Source organism: Dromiciops gliroides, chromosome 2 (assembly GCF_019393635.1).
Source record: "Dromiciops gliroides isolate mDroGli1 chromosome 2, mDroGli1.pri, whole genome shotgun sequence".
Taxonomy (NCBI): Eukaryota; Metazoa; Chordata; class Mammalia; order Microbiotheria; family Microbiotheriidae; genus Dromiciops; species Dromiciops gliroides.
The window spans coordinates 279,121,889-279,139,053 of NC_057862.1; the positions used below are offsets into that span (position 1 = coordinate 279,121,889).

Sequence of the window (17,165 nt, forward strand, 5' to 3'; positions counted from 1 at the left end):
CTGTCATGGTCCTCTACGAGAATGAAGGACAAACAACAATGACAACAACATATACACACAGTTTATTAGAATATATGGTATATTTGAAAGTAAGTTTAGTACTTTATATAATAAACATGTATATGTGTGTGTGTATGTGTGAGTATTCTTTCTTATTCCCATTCAGTAGTTACCCAAAATCTATCATATCTAAGTTTTCTAAAATTCTACTCAGGTCCACAACTTTTTTTTTGGGTGGGGGGTGAGGCAATTGGGGTTAAGTGACTTGCCCAGGGTCACGCAGCTAGTAAGTGTTAATCTGAGGCCGGGTTTGAACTCAGGTCTTCCTGAATCCAGGACTGGTAGTTTATCCACTGTGCTATCTAGCTGCCCCCACAACTTCTTTATTGTTTATTCTTTTGGTCAGATCTCTGTATATCTGAATGGGATACATTGAAGTCTCCACTATCATATATATACTATTTTTTTCTCCTTTTAATTAATTTAGCTTTTCCTGTAAGTATTAATATGCTATACCATTAATTTTTTGTTTTTGTTTTTGTTTTTGTTTTTGTTTTTGTTTTGTTTTTGTTTTTGTAGGGCAATGGGGGTTAAGTGATTTTCCCAGGATCACACAGCTAGTAAGTGTCAAGTGTCTGAGGCTGGATTTGAACTCAGGTACTCCTGAATCCAGGGCTGGTGCTTTATCCATTGCACCACCTAACTGCCCCCCCCCATTAAGTGCATTTTTGTTAAATACTGGTATTGATTCATTGTTTATGGTACATTTTAACATATTGTAGTTTGTGCGTGTGTGCGCGCGCGCGCGTGTGTGTGTGTGTGTGTGTTTGCATCTTGAACAGATGTGGCATTTGTTCATTGGGCTCAGAATTGAGCTAGAAAAGGGCACCAAACTAGAATGTATTTCTGTTTTAATTTTAATAAACATTTTTATGTAAAGTTTTAAGTTCCAAATTCTATCCCTCTTTTCCTCCATCCCCACCCTCTTCCTGAGGTGGTAAGCAATTAGATATTGGTTGTACACATGTAATTATGTAACACATTACCCTATTAGTCATTTGTATAAGAAAAATAGAAGTAAAAGGAAAGGGAAAATAGCATGCTTTGGTCTGTGTTCAATCAATACCAGTTTTTTCTTTGGAGGTGGATAGTATGCTTCATCATTAGTTCTTTCGGATTGTCTTGGATCCTTGTATTGCTGTGAATAATTAAATCATTAACAGTTCTTCATTAAACAATGTTGCTGTCACTGTGCACATCATTCTCCTGGTTCTGCTCTCATTATTCTACATCAATTAAACTAGATTGTATTTTTAAAATTATCTAGCACTTTGAGTGATACCAAGTTGTTTCTTGTGGAAGCAGTCCATCACTTTAACACCAATATTCTCCTAGTGATACTTCATTGCTGTGAGTCATGAAATGAGAAGCATAGGAGAAAGAACATTGACTATAAAGTCAGAGGACCTGGGTTCAAAACTCACCCGTCACTTATTCCCTGTGAGAGCAGACATATCATAACAGTACCAATAGTGGTGCATATGTGATAAGTCGTATGAGAACTCTCTGAAGGTATATATGACTAAAAAAGGAAGTGAGTTAGTCATGTATAATGAAGGAGAAACACCAGTTAGCCACTTTGAATGATGCTTTTTTTGTTATTTTGATCCAGATTTGGGATTTGAATGGTATTCCTTAACTCCTGACCAACAAACTTATGCCCCTAATGCAAACAAGCCCCTGTTCTGTAATGCATAATCTGAGAAAGTTGTTTGTCATTTCTACTTTCAAAACATCACCCATATATACCTACTTCTCTTCTCTGATGTACCACCCTGGTCCCTCATTACCTCATTACCTCTACCTTATTATTTTATTTGCTGATTAGTCTCTCTGCCTTGAATCTGTCCCCACTCCAAACTATCCTCCACTCAGCTATCAAATTGATTTTTTTTGTTTTTTCCTTTTATTTTTACAAATATATGTAAAGACAATTTTTAACATTCATTTTTACAAAATTTGAGTTCCAAATTTTTCTTCCTCCCTTCTTCCCCTCCCTTCTTCCTAAAATGGCAAACAATTTGATATAGGTTTATATATGTTCAATCACATAAAACACATCTCCATATTAGTCATGTTTTGAAAGAATAGAACAAAAAGAAAAAAAGCACCAAAAAATTTAAAAAGTGAAAATAGCATGCTTTGATTTGCATTGAATCCATCAGTTCTTTTTCTGGAGGTGAATAGCATTTTCCATCATGAGTACTTTGGAATTGTCTTAGATCATTGTATTGCTGGGAAAGCTAAGTCATTCATAGTTATTCATCACACAATATTGCTGTGTTTAATGTTTTTCTAGTTCTGCTTATTTCACTTTGTATCAGTTCATGTAAGTCTTTCCAGGTTTTTCTGAAATCAGGTGTTCATCATTTTTTATAACAATCAAATTGATTTTCCTAAGATGTAGGTCTGACCACAACACTCCCCTACTCACTAAATTCCAGTGGCTCCCTGTCACTTCCAGGATCAATTATAAAATTCTCTGCTTGATTTTCAAAGCCATTTATAAGCTGGCCCCTTTTTACCTTTTCCACTGTTCTCATACCGTACTCCTCTCTATGTACTCTTTGATCTAGTGACATTAGCTTCTTTCCTTTTCTTGAAACCCATCTCATAATTCCAAGTAATTTCACAGATTATCCACCATGTATAGAATGCTCTCCTTTATCTAAGCCTCCTAGCATCACTGGATTCCTTCAAGTCTCAGCAAGAAACCTTTTCCAGTCCTTGATCTTACTGCCTTCCCTATGAGACCACCCCAAATTTATCCTGTATATATTGTATTTATACAAAGATGTGCTGTTTGCATAGTTCTCCTTTATTAGATTGAGTTACTGGAGATCAAGAACTGTTTTTCCCCATCACTTAGCACAGTACCTGGTATGTAGTAGGCATTTAATAAATGCTAGTTGATTGGCTTAATGATTGTTACTACCTCTGGGGTATGGCCCAGTATAAAACAAATAAAGAAGATCCTGGGGTTGGAATATAGTGGAAGGAGCTGGTCTAGTCCAAAGCTTCTTAAACTGTCACTACCTATATGGGGGTCACAAAACTGAATGTAGAAGGTCACTAAAATGTTGGCAAAAGTAAAACTACATATATTTGTGTGTGTGTGTATGTATCTATGTGTATATATGTATATATAAATACACACACATATACATATGTATAGTGTGTGTATATATATGTCTATATTGTATACATATATACCTGGGTTGTGTAAAAATTTCTGAGGCGAAAAGGGGTGGTAAATGGAAAAAGTTTAAGAGGCCCTGATCTAGAATGTTAGGGGCAGAGTCAAGATGGTGGAGGAAAGGCAGTAAATGCTCAGACTTCCTGACCCAATTACTCAAAAAAACCCTCCAAATACAGCCAGAAAACAACTCTTGGAGCAGCAGAACCCACAAAAGGATGGCTGAGATTAACTTTCAGCCAAAGATAGTTTGGAACTTTTGCAGGAGTGGGAGCCGGGCTGGGAGCAGAGTCCAGCCCTGCAAAAATGCCAACACAGATACAGCCCCAGGAAGGTTGCCCCAGAGAAATTTACCCCTGAGCCTCTGAATAAGCTTCAGTGTCAACATCTTCTGGAACTAAGCTCACGGGCTGGTGAGAGGGCTGAATAGCTGGCCAAAAGGGAGTCTACAGGGGTATATGCAGGAGCTAAGGGGGAATTAGGTTATCCTACCCCAGTGCGGAACCAGGAATAAACCTTGAGCCATGGTGCCCCAGGTCGGGGAGGGGCACAGTGTTATCTGAGTTAACAACCAACAGCACACAGTTTTGCTTCCTGCTTAATTAGCAAGCTGGCCTGAGGTTATATATGGACAAGAGAAAAGGCAAGGCATGTGAAGAAACTGCCCCTCATTAATTCATAACACCTGGGACCCCCTGAACCTTAGGACAGTATAACCTGGAAGCAGGACCCCACACTAAGAAGGAATTAAAAGTCAAGTAGGGCAGCTAGGTGGCTCAGTGGATAGAGAACCGGCCCTGGATTCAGGAGGACCTGAGTTCAAATCCGGCCTCAGACACTTAACACTTACTAGCTGTGTGACTCTGGGCAAGTCACTTAACCCCAATTGCCTCACTAAAAAAAAAAAAAAGTCAAGTAAAAGACAGGCAAGATGAGCAAGCAGGAAGTTATGAATCATAGAAAGCTTCTTTAGTGACAAGGAAGATTGAAGTGCATCCTCAGAAGAGGATAGCAATGTCAGGGCTCCTACATCTAAAGCTTCCAAGAAAAATATGAATTGGTCTCAGGCCATAGAGGTGTTCAAAAAGGACTTTGAAGATAAAGTTAGAGAGGTAGAGGAAAAAATGGAAAGAGAAATGAGGGTGATGCACGACAGTCATGAGAAAAAAGTCAACAGCTTGAAAAACCAAATGGAAAAGGAGATACTAAAACTCTCTAATGAAAATAATTGCCCAAGAATTAAAATTGAACAAATGGAAGCTAGTCACTTTATGCGAAAACAAGACACAATAAAGCAAATCCAAATGAATAAAAAAAATGGAGGGCAATGTGAAATATCTTCTTGGATAAACTGCTTACTGGAAAATGGATCCAGGAGAGATAATTTCAAAATTATTGGTCTACCTGAAAACCATGATCAAAATAAAAGCTTAGACATCATCTTCCAAGATATTGTCAGGGAAAATTGCCCTGATAGTCTAGAAACAGAAGGTAAAATAGAAATTGAAAGAATCCACCAAGTAGCTCCCGAAAGAGATCCTAAAAGGAAAACTTCCAGGAATATTATAGGTAAAATCCAGAGCTCCCAGGTCAGGGATAACATATTGCAAGCAGCCAGAAAGAAGTAATTCAAACACTGTTGAGCCATAGTAAGGACAGCACAGGATGTAACAGCTTTTACATTAAAGGACTGGAGAGCATGGAATATGATATTCTGAGGGCAAAGGAATTGAGTTTATAACCAAAACCCCAGAAAAACTGTGTATACTCTTCCAAGGGGAAAAATGGGACTTGAATGAAAAAGAGGACTTTCAGGTATTTGTGATGGAAAGACCTCAACTGAATAGAAAATTTGACTTTCAAATGCAAGTCCCTAGAGAAGCAATAAAAAGATAAACAGGAAAAAGGAATCATGAGAGATGTTAAAAGGTTAAACTGTTACATTCCTACATGGGAAGTTGATATGTCTAAATCATAAGACCCTTCTGAGTATTAGGGCATATGAGAAGAATAAATTTAGACAGAGGGCACAGGTGGTAATTGATTATGAAGGAATGATACCTGTAAAGCATTTATTTTTTGTTTCTTTTTGGGGGGGAGGGAGGGGCGGTCGGGGTTGATGAGTGTCTTGTGTCTGAGGACAGATTTGGATTTGGGTATTCCTGGGTCTAGGACCTTTGTCTACTGTGTCACCTAGCTGCCCCATGATGACATCTTTGAAGTAAAATTGAGGGGGGAGAGGAATACACTAGAGAAGGGGATAGGGGAGTGGAAAATGGGGTGAAATCTCACATGAAAGAAGCAGCAAAGGGTGTATGGAGTGGGGGGAGAGATGGGAGAGGAGTGGGGAAGTGAAGGAGCTTTACACTCATCAGAATTTGCTCAAAGACCTTAATCTCATCAGGGCTCAAGGAGGGAATAACATACATACCCAATTGGGTGGAGTAATCTATCTAACTGCAGGAAAATAGGAGGGGAAGGAGATAAGGAGGGAAGGGTGAAAGAAGGGAGGGCAGAGCAGGGGAGAGGGCAGTCAGAAGTAAAACACTTTTGAGGAGGAATAGGGTAAAAGAAGATAGAAAATAGAGTAAATATCATGGCAAGGGAAAAGGGTGGAAGGAAACAGTTATGATGATTGATTAATGATTGATTGATAATAATTGCATGGTACTTACTTTGCTGGGCTATTGTGAATAAAATTCTTTGTCAAGTTTAAGATACTATATAAAAGTCATCTATTACTGTTGCAATAATCAACCTTATGGGTTTATTGTAAAAAAATCTGTCTTTAAAGTACTATATAATTGTAGCTTACTATAAAAAAAATGATAACCAGAAAGACCTGTAGGGACCTGCATGAACTGATTCAAAGTGAAATCTACTGTATACAAAAGAACAGTATTATTGCAAGATGATCTGCTGTGAATGACTCAGTTATTTTCAGCAATGCAATGATCCAAGGCAACTCTGAAGGTCTTGTGAAAAATGCAATCCATCTACAGAGAAAGAACTGATGGTATTTGAATACAGATTGAAACATAATTCTTTTTTTTTTTTTTTGGTGAGGCAATTGGGGTTAAGTGACTTGGTCAGGGTCACATAGCTAGTAAGTGTTAAGTGTCTGAGGCTGGATTTGAACTCAGGTCCTCCTGAATCCAGGGTCAGTGCTCTATCCACTGCGCCACCTAGCTGCCCCCATAATTCTTTTTTGTTAGTTACTTTATAGAAAAGAAACAAAAATAAATGTGATGAACAGAGCAGAGTAAAAAGTAATGTATAGAAAATAACAGCAATAGTGTAAGATGGTCTGCTGTGAAGGACTTGGTTATTTTCAGCAATGCAATGATACAATATAACTCTGAAGGATTTACGAGAATTACAATCCATTTACAGAGAAAAGAACTGATGGTATCTGAAAAAAGATTGAAGCATAATTTTTTTTTGATAGCTCCTTAATCTGAAGTTTTGTTTTTGTCTGTTTTCTTTCATAACCTGGCTAATGTGGAGATGTTTTGCATGACTACTCATGTATAACCTATAATGAATTGCTTGAATTCTTGGGGCGGGGTGGGAGGGAGGAAGAGAAATTGGAACACAGAAATTTTTTTTTTTTTGCAGGGCAACGAGGGCCAAGTGACTTGCCCAGGGTCACACAGCTAGTATGTGTCAAGTGTCTGAGGACGGAATTGAACTCAGGTCCTTCTGAATCCACGGCCGGTGTTCTACCACTGCGCCACCTAGCTGCCCCGGAACACAGAATTTTTAAAAATTGATGTCAAAATTTGTTTTTATATGTAATTTGGAAAATAAAATTCTAAACCAAAAGAAAGAAAGAAAAAAAAAGAAGCCTTGGTCTACTCCTCTTCTTGGCTGGGAGTTTAAAAAACAGAGGGAAAGAGCTTTGCTCTAGAGCCCAAAATCAAAGGGCTCATATATTTGCTTTCAGCTAGAATCCCATTGTACCAAATGTTTGGCCTCCACTCATGGGTACTGTCAACAATAGCAATTTTTTTTTGGGGGGGGAGGGCTGGCAAGGAGGGTTAAGTGACTTGCCCAGGTTCATACAGCTAGTAAGTGCCAAGTGTCTGAGACCCGATTTGAAGTCTTGTCCTCCTGAATCCCGAGCTGGTGTTTTATCCACTGTGCCACCTAGCTGCCCAACAATAGCTTTTGAATAGTTATTTAGAATCACTCAAGGAAAACCAAGGGAGAGTGAGGGAGGTATAAGAATTAAAAAAAAAAAATAACAAGGGCACAAAGATTTCCAAGTTTCTAACAGTTTCCCCAAGGCTAAAGCGATCTATGCAAATTACCAATAGGCTTCATATTCACATTCAAGAAAGAAACTGAATTTGAGGTAATGAACCAAGAATACAGTAATTTTTCTTCTTTAGCAATACAAACAGAAGGACCAGAGAGCTACCATTACCCATAAGCCTGTCACAGCTCACTCAGAATCTCTTCCTGAATATCTTTTTAAGCTGAAGAAAGTTTTTCTTTTCAATGCTAATTTTAATGGAAGAAGGGTAGGAGAAATTTTCTGCACTACTCTTGATGGTCATGATTTTTATAATAAAAGTACAGTTAGGTCAGGTAGTGAATCATTGACATGTGAATATTATGTTAAAAGCTTCACAAGGGAAATTTATGTCTACCTCCAACCCAAACTAACCAAAGGCATCCAGAAAGCAAAATGAGTGAGTTATTAGTATCCTTCATTATTGCTTGCCTGAAAGTGGTTCTTTCTTGGGCCCACAGCTATTTTCAAAGTTTTTTTAGTATAGTGGGAAGAACATTGGTTCTGGAGATAGGAAGATCTAAGTTTGAAACCTATCTCAGATACTGTGAGATCCTGGGCAAGTCATGTAACCTTTCTGTACTTCAGGTTCTTCATGGGTAAAATGAGGGGTTTGGACTTGATGTCCCTTTCAGCTCTGGGTCTATGATCTTATATCCTGCAAACCTTTCTAGCTCTCTAGCTATGATATATGATCTAGGCTTTAAGAAGTACAATCATTGCTCTGGAGTTTCTCAGACTTCAGAAACGAATATGCAACTATGTACATTATAAAGAAATAATCTGTGTGGAATTTTAAATGTTTTATTTCAAATCTTAGTGACAACTTCAAAGTTCACAAAGAGACAAGAGTTTAAGAAGGTTATATATAGTGAACCAGGTCCACCATACGTTGTCAAGAATGACTCTATATTTAATCCAGGGGCCAGATCAGATGGCAGAGTAAATGAATGTCAATAATACTTCACTTCAGAGGGAAGGAGACATGTCCCATTGACTATGTGTTGTATTCCCTGACTCCAGCCAGGGGAATAATGATTGAGGTGCTTAAGTTTTGTGAGCGAAGAATCACGAAAGGGCTGGTTTGCTGAATAATTCTCTGAAGGCATAAATGGTGCAAAGATACAAGTCAGGTAGGAGCTAGTCTTCAGTGGAGGAAGTGTCTGTTCCATGAAACAGTTCTCCAGTCTCCAATTTCAGAGGACAGCCTGCAATTTGGCTCAGGAGAGTAAGGAGTCTTGCTTTAATGACATCACTCCTGAAAAAAAAAAAAAGCAGGGAGTAAGAGAGAGATGGAAAAGAAAAACAGATAAGAACAATCCCATTGGGGAATCTTTTTAATTTCTTCTCTTTGTAAAATAAGAGTGTATGGTGGTGAAAGTAGTACTTAAAGGACATAGATTCAAATCTTGCCTCTGACACTCTATGACTTTGGGCAAGTCTCTTACCATACCTGGTCCTCAGTTTCCTCAACTGTAAGATAAGAACATTGGACTAGATGGCCTCTGAGATACCTTCCAACTCTAGATTTCTGATCTTATGTCTAAAGTGGACATTTTCATGACCATTCTATTCCATTTCTTTTTTTCTTTATTCTTTCAACTGGCATCATTTTAGTAAATGCACACATTGGTTGTATTAGCACAAAATGTCTTCATTAAAGAAACAAACTTTCAAAAAATTTATAAAATTAAAATGTAGATTGTTTTTCAAGATAAACAAGTTTTGATTGATCTATTAAAGAAAAAAAATGTGCAAAAGTTCCATTAGTAAAGTCACAGTCTGAAGGAGAAGTGACAACTAGGTCATTTTTTCATGCAGGGAATAAAAGTGAACAGTTTTAGACAATGCAGTAAGATGTACTTTCCAGAGATGCACAGTAGACAGTTCACTAAATGCAAAAAAAAAATACATAAAAATAAGACAACTAAAATTGAATATTGCAAGATTTTAATGATCCAGCTTGGCCCAAAGAAAATATATGAGAATGCATCTTGTTCCTGCTGTTGAGCAGAGGTGGGGAGGTACTGGCATGGAACACTGATGATAGCTAGACTTTTTTAATATCTCATTTATTTTGCTGAATGGTCATTGCCTATTTTTAAAAAAATGATATGGGATAATTCTTTAGAAGGAGGAGAAGTGAAGGATATATTGTACAATGTAAATGATATAAGGTATTAATAAAAATTCATTCAAAAATAAAATTAAGGGGCAGATAGATGACACAGTCAATAAAGCACCAGCCCTGGATTCAGGAGGACCTGAGTTCAAATCTGGCCTCAGACACTTGACACTTACTAGCTGTGTGACCCTGGGCAAGTCACTTAACCCTCATTGTCCTGCCAAAAATTAAATTAAATTAAAATGTTTTTCCTAGAAAAGAAGTTTGATTGGTTTTTTTAAAAGAAAATAAGGGCAAAAGTTTTAAGAGGGAAACCATGACTTGCAGAAGTTCATTCTTTAAGAGGTTTTCTTTGCAATCAATCAGTAAATAAAGATGGGCAGTTGCAGGAGGAAGGGAAGAGAACACCTATTTATTAAGCATCTACTATGTGCAGCTAGGTGGTGCAGTGGATAGAACACTGGCCCTGAAGTCAGGAGGATCTGAGTTCAAATCTCACCTCAGACATTTACTAGCTGTGTGACTCTGGGCAAGTCACTTAACCCCAATTGCCATCTCTAGTCATCCTGATATATATCTTGCCACTGGACCCAGATGGCTCTGGAGGAGAGAGAGTGAGGTTGATGATTTTGCACAGCCTTCCTCCCTCACTTGAAAATCCAATTCAGTGCATGTCATGACATCACCCTGATGTCATGGTCCTCTTAGAGCATGAAAGACCAATAACTATGTGCCAGGTACTGTGCTAAATGCTTTTTCAAATATCATCTCACTTTATCCTCACTGTGATATATGTGCTATCATCATACCAATTTTACAGGTGAGGAAACTGAAGCACACAGAGGTTAAGAGAACTTTTCCACCATACCAGTAGTAAATAGTTATACCACTAGTAAATAACTGGATTTGAACTCTGGTCTTCTTGACTCCAGGCTCAGCATTTTGTTCACTGTGCCACCTACTGACTATTTTGTAGATAATGTTCTAAAATGTAGTTTTAATAGAAGTACTAAAGCTAGTGAAGGACTAAAGTTTACTCATTAGATTTGCTAGCACTTAAAAGAACATGCTTTATTAGTGAATAATATACTTTATTGACTGTAACAAACATGACCAGAGTGGGTTTAAACCTCTATTCAAAATTTCTTAAGTTTATTTTCCTTGTACTGTTTAATTCTGATTTTCATCTGTTCTTTTTTAAAAACTGATTTTTTTAAAAAAATCAATTAAAAAAATTTATCTTTTGAAACCTGAAAAGACTTATGCAAACTGATGCAAAGTGAAGTGAAAAGAACCAAGAGAACATTACATACAGTGACAGCAATATTGTTACAATACAACTGTGAATGACTTAGCTATTCTCAGAAATACAAGGATCCATTCTAAAAAGCTGATAATTGAAAATGCTATCCACCTCCAGAAAAAGAAAGAACTGATGGAGTCTGAATGAAGATTGAAACATACTTTTTAACTTTTTAATTTTTCTTGGGTTTGTTTTTGTCTACTTTCTTTTGCAACACGACTAATGTGGAAAGATGTTTTGCACATGTATGCTCAATATCAATTTGCTTGCCTTTCTCAAGGAGGGGTTGGGGTGGTAAGGGAGGGAGGAAGAGAATTTGGAATTCAAAATAAAAAAAAAAAACCTTTAAAACTGTTTTTCATGTAATTGGAAAAAATAAAATATAAAATCTTTCACACTAAAAATAAATGACCTTTTCCTACCTCCTCCTTCACCCTAACAAAAAGAAAAAGAAAAACAAAACCCCTGTAACAAATATACATAGCCAAGCCCCACTCCCCAGAAAATTTCTGCATGACCATGTCCAAATGTGTCTTAGTGTACACCATGAGTTTCTAACTTCTCTGCCAAAAGTTGACATTCTTCATCATAAGTCATCTGGAATTATGGTTGATCACTGAGTTTGATCAGAGTTTAGGCCTTTCAATGTTGTCTATCTTTACAATGTTGTTATTATTTAAACTGTTCTCCTTGTTCTGCTCACTTCACTCTGCATAAGTTCATACAAGTTTTCCCAAGTTTCTTTGAAACTGTCTTCATCATTTCTTATGATATAATAGCACTCCATTACATTCATATACCATAATTTGTTCAGCCATTCTCCAATTGATGGGTACTTTCTAAATTTTCATGTTTTTGCCACCACAAAAGAGCTGCTAAAATATAAGTATGGATCTTTCCCTCTTTCTTTAACTTCTTTGGGGTTACAGATTTAGTAATTGCATTTCTAGGTATGAAGAGTCTAATAACTTTTGGGAAATAGTTCTAAATTGCTTTCCAGAATGGCTGGACCATTTCATAGCTTCACTAGTGCTTAAATATAGCTGTTTCCCACAGTCCCTCTAGATTATCATTTTCCATTTTTGTTGCCTTTGCCAATCTTGTGGTTGTGAGGTAAAACATCAGAGTTACTAAATGTACATTTGTCAGATTGTCTTGAGAATTATTGCTTTGTGGTATATTTTGATAATTTAAAATCTTTCCATAGATATCCTTTAAAGGTGTTGATCTATAGTTTTATTTCTCTGTTGAGTTTCCCTAGATATTAAGAACATAATTGTATCATAGAAAAAATTTGGCAATACCTCTATTTTCTTATCTTTTTTTTTTTGAAGAAGCTTATATAATACAGGAATCAATTGTCCTTTGAATGTTTGATAGAATTTGCTCACAAACCCATCTGGATCCTTTAAAAAAATTTCCTCTTAAATAACTGGGTTATTTAATTCTTCTTTCTGATTTATTTTGGGGTGTGATTTATCCAGGTCTGAAAGGGGTATATTGAGATCCTCCACTATCATACTTTTACTATTTTTCCTTTTAATAAATTTTCCTTTTTATTTAAATATTGAAATGTTGTCTCACATTTCGGTATATGTATATCAGAGTGTATATACATATATGTATGTATGTATATATTTATGTGTGTATGTGTTTATTATTACATTAATTCATTGTCTATGGAACCTTTCAGTAAGTATAGTAACCTGCTTATCACTTTTAATTGTCCATTTTTTGTTTCCTTGTCTAAGATCATGCTTACTACGACTGTCTTATTTATTTCAGTTGAAATGTAATAATTTTGCTCTAGTACCTTATTAACCCTGTGTTAATCTGTATGTTTAAAGACTGTTGGATTCTCCTTTCTAATACATTCTGTTCTACTGTTTAAGGGTGAGTATAGAGCGTGGCTAGGTGGCACAGTGGATATAGCACTGGCCTTGGATTCAGGAGGACCTAAGTTCAAATCCAGCATCAGACACTTGACACTAGCTGTGTGACCCTGGGCAAGTCACTTAACCCTCATTGCCCCACAAAAAACAAACAAAAACAAAACAAAACAAAACAAAATGAAAGGGTGAGTACATCCCATTCACATTCACATTTACAATTATGATTGTTAATTATTTATTTTCCTCCATACTATTCTCTTTTGTATTTCTTTCTCTCTTTATACAATCCCTCTTTACAAAGAAGAAGAGAGTGGTGAGGAGAAAAGTTGAATGAATTGACCTAGGATTATCCAGCTAGCTTTTGAGATAAAATCTGAACCTAGGTCCTCTGACTCCAAAGTCAGTATTCTTTCTACTGTGTCACACACTCTCTAAAAGTTTCTCATATAGCTCATCTAATCCAATCCCCTCATTTACAGAGAAAACTGGGACCCAGTGATGTTGCCTAGCATAATTCTTAGCACAAAGAAGATATTAATAAATTGTTGTTTCTGATCCTTCATTTTTTTCCCAGGGCAACGAGGGTTAAGTGATTTGTCCAGGGTCACACAGCTAGTAAGTGTCAAGTGTCTGAGGCCAGAGCTGAACTCAGGTCCTCCTGAAATTAGGGTTGTTGCTTTATCCACTGCACTACCTAGCTGCCCCTTCATCCTTCATTTTCAAAGAGAACCATTGATATCACAGGTGATGTCTTAACTTGCATGTGAATTGGATTTAAGTGAGGAAGAGTTGCACAAAGTCATCAGCCTGTCTCTTCCAGAGACATCAAGGGATGTCTTTGGAATCTCAAGTTTCTGACCAAGCATGTTAAATACATGTTAAATGATTAATTGATTTGTGGGTAGTGAGTTCAGCTACCAGGTTCTAATAACTTATTCTGGGGCAATTTCTTATAATGACATATATCTTCCCCATTCTGAATAATAGATAAGAGACCTAGTCTCTTGAAGTTTGAGATTTTTGACTGCCTGTACCATTGAAAACATAGACAGATAATTAAATTGACAGAAAATTAAAGAGGTTTTTTTCTCTGGCTTTTGACAGCATTCAACAGACTATCTCATCAATCATTCCTTAGCTTCAAGCAGGCCTTCTCAAAACAAAGGGATGAGATCTTAAAGAATTTTTTAAAGGAATTCAATCAACATTTATTAAGCACCTAATAAGTACAATGCCCTCAAGGATCTATCATTCTTCACTCAGATGGCTGATCTTTCCCTTGTGTTCTGCAAATTCATGAACTAATAATGTAGATCATACACATATTGGCTCAGCCAATAGATTCTGTGGCCAAGCTAGTACACAACCCAAACTATTTATTTTTATGTTTTTAGTAGGGGAGACCAGTCAAGATGGCAGAACAGGAAGTAGTACAACTTAGCTCTCCTCTCACAACTATTCCACAAAGATCTAGAAAACACACCAGGCTGAGTCCTGATTGAAAAAGCTAAGGAACAAGATGGGAGTAGGTCATTCCCTCAGCCCAAGTCAGCATAAGGGGACAGAAAGAGGTCTACAGACACTGAGAACTGGATCTAGGCAGGAGTGTTGTGTGAAAGGCATTCCTGCAAAGAGAATGAAAACAATCTGCCTACAGCTATGCACCTGGGAAAGACGAGATCCAAGATCTGCTCAAGCAAAGTCTCAACTTGTGCAGGAGTAAGAATAGGTGCCAATTGGAAGCTCTGTCATTTATACTCTAGGTTGAGGGAAAGGAATCTATATTCAGAGGTGAGGCCTGGTGCAAGAAATGATAGCTGGCTTTTGGCTATGTAATGAGTAAGGTGCAAGCAGCAGTGGATGGAGCTACCCCCCGCAGCAGAAAGTGGTCTCAGATCCAACCTCCAGTCCAGTTGGAAGCTTCCAGTGGAATAACCAGGGAAGGAAGCCTTGACCAAAAAGGAAAGTGAAGTTCTGCCACTCTGAACCTGCAAAGCTTTCCAGTTGGCTAGACTAGGAATCAGAGCACCTAGGTTTTCTCATCTGCAAAATGAAGGGTTTAGTCTCATAGGCTTCTAAAGTCTCTTCCAGCTATAAATCTCTGATCTATGGAAGAAGTCATTTCTCAACCCAACCAACCCCCCAACCCCCATCATCTAGAAAAGGTATTTGGGAAGCCCTCATGGGGCAAAAGCTCTCATTCTGAAAGAGAAACTATGTATTCTTCCTTTTTGTGATTCTAATGACAAAATTAATGATTTCCCATTTTGTGGCCAACTTCCTCCCTTCTGCTGAAGAAGTAAATAGCTAGTGTATCCGCATAAAGAAGTAGTTGTCACCTGAGGGTTGCTCTGGTAAATCTGCTATCTTTCTCAACTTTAGAAACAATTTGGAATTGGATCATAAAACCATAGATTTGTGGGAGGAATCTGACAGTTTGTTGTATCCAACCCCTTCATTTTACTTATTTTTTAAAAAATCCAGATCCAAACACACATATTTCTATATGGAAAGTAGAATAGAAAGAGAAAACTTCTTAGGAAATCTATTTCACAAAGCAACCCTCTTGTTTCCCAGGTGAAGAAACTGAGCCTTATAGAGATTAAGTGATAAGATAGGTATAAACCCAGCATGACATGAGTGGTAAATAATAGAAACAATTTGAACTTGGGTACTCTGAATCCCATTTCTGGGTTCTTACCACTCAAGCCATGCTATCCCACATATATTGGAAGAAAAAAATTGGGTTATATAAAGTTTTTTTTTTTTTCTAAATTCTTTTTGCTGCACTAGGATCAACACAAAATATAAAAAATGCCAATAACCTGGAACTTTCCATTTTCCAGAACTTTTCATTGTAATAGTTTCATGAAAAAGATCAAAGAGCAAGCAAATAAACTAAAATATCTCATTTAAGTTTTTAAAACATAGCAAAACATCTAGAATCACAGAATTTGAGAGTTGGAAAAGACTTCAGGGGCCAACTAACTCTAAAGAGCTACTACAACACTCTCCACAAGCGGTCCTCCAGCCTCTGAAGATTTCCAAGGAGGATGATCCTACCACCTCTCAAAGTATCCCATTCCACTTTTAGACTATTTTAATAGTATGAAGATTTTTCATGACATTAAGTTTAAGTTGATCAATTTCCAAATTTCATCCATTGCTCCTGGTTCTGTCCTCTAGGAACAAACAAAATAAATTGAATCCCTCCTCCACATGGGAGACTCAAAAACAACTATCTTATCCTCGCAAGTCTTGTCTTCTTCAGATTAAACATTCTCAGTTTCTTCACCTGATCCTCATACCTCTGGAAACTCTCCACCTTATAAATATCCTTAAACCGTAGCACCCAGAACTGAACATTACAATACTTCAGATCAGGTTTGACAAAGGCAGAGGGCAGAAGAATTATCAACTCTTGATTCCTGGAAGCTTTGCCCATTTAATGCAGCCCAAGATTACATTGACCTTTTTGGATGTTACATTACACTGCTAACTCTTAGTGAGCTTGTAGACTTCTAGATATTTTTCAGAACAACTGCTTTCTAACCCTAATTGAGCCATCCTGGAGCTGTGAAGTTGATACTCTGTGCCCAAGTCTAAAGCTTTATACTTTACTCTATTAGATTTCATCTTATCTAAGTCAATCTAGGGCTCTCTCTTGACATGATCCTTTTGGATTCTGAAGTGGTCATCCATTGTGTTTTCTATCCCTTCCAGAAGTAGCTGGTAACACAGTGAATAAAGTATTGGGCCTGAAGTCAGGAAGACCTAGGTTCAAATTCAGATTCTGACACTTCACTGACTGTGAAGTCACTGTCAAGTCACTTAACCTCTGTTTGCCTCAGTTTCCTCAAATGTAAAATGGGGATTAATGATAGTACCTACCTCCCAAGTTTGTTGGGAGAGATCAAATGAGCTACTATTTGTAAAGCGCTTAAAAGGCACAGTACCTGGATCATAGAAGGCATATATAAAGGCTTATTCCCTCCCTTCTCTTTGTGTCATCTTCACTCCTATGCAGATTGATTCTTCTGATTAGCTATGATTTAGCGAAGGATTGGCCTAAACCCCAGGACCTCGCTCTCAAAGGTACAATAATTATCACAATGGTGGCATTCATTTACACAGAACTTCACAGTTCACTTCTTCACAACCGTGTCACAAAGTGAAAGGAGTATTGTCCCCACTTTACAGAAGAGCACATTTAGATCTTGAGAAATTAAGTGATCTGCTTAAGGTCAGTTTCTAAGTGTCAGATCCAAGTCTTGAATTTAAATGCTTTGATT

General features: G+C 37.3%; 1 protein-coding gene across 1 annotated transcript in view; it reads right to left on the reverse strand.

Moving 5' to 3' along the window:
• Positions 1–8,410: 8,410 nt before the first annotated feature.
• Positions 8,411–17,165, reverse strand: part of SLC25A48 (solute carrier family 25 member 48) — a 66,267-nt gene continuing 57,512 nt past the window's right edge. The window contains exon 8 of the mRNA XM_043987098.1: positions 8,411–8,811. The gene's annotated coding sequence lies outside the window, so the exon portion shown is untranslated. The remainder of the gene's footprint in view (positions 8,812–17,165) is intronic.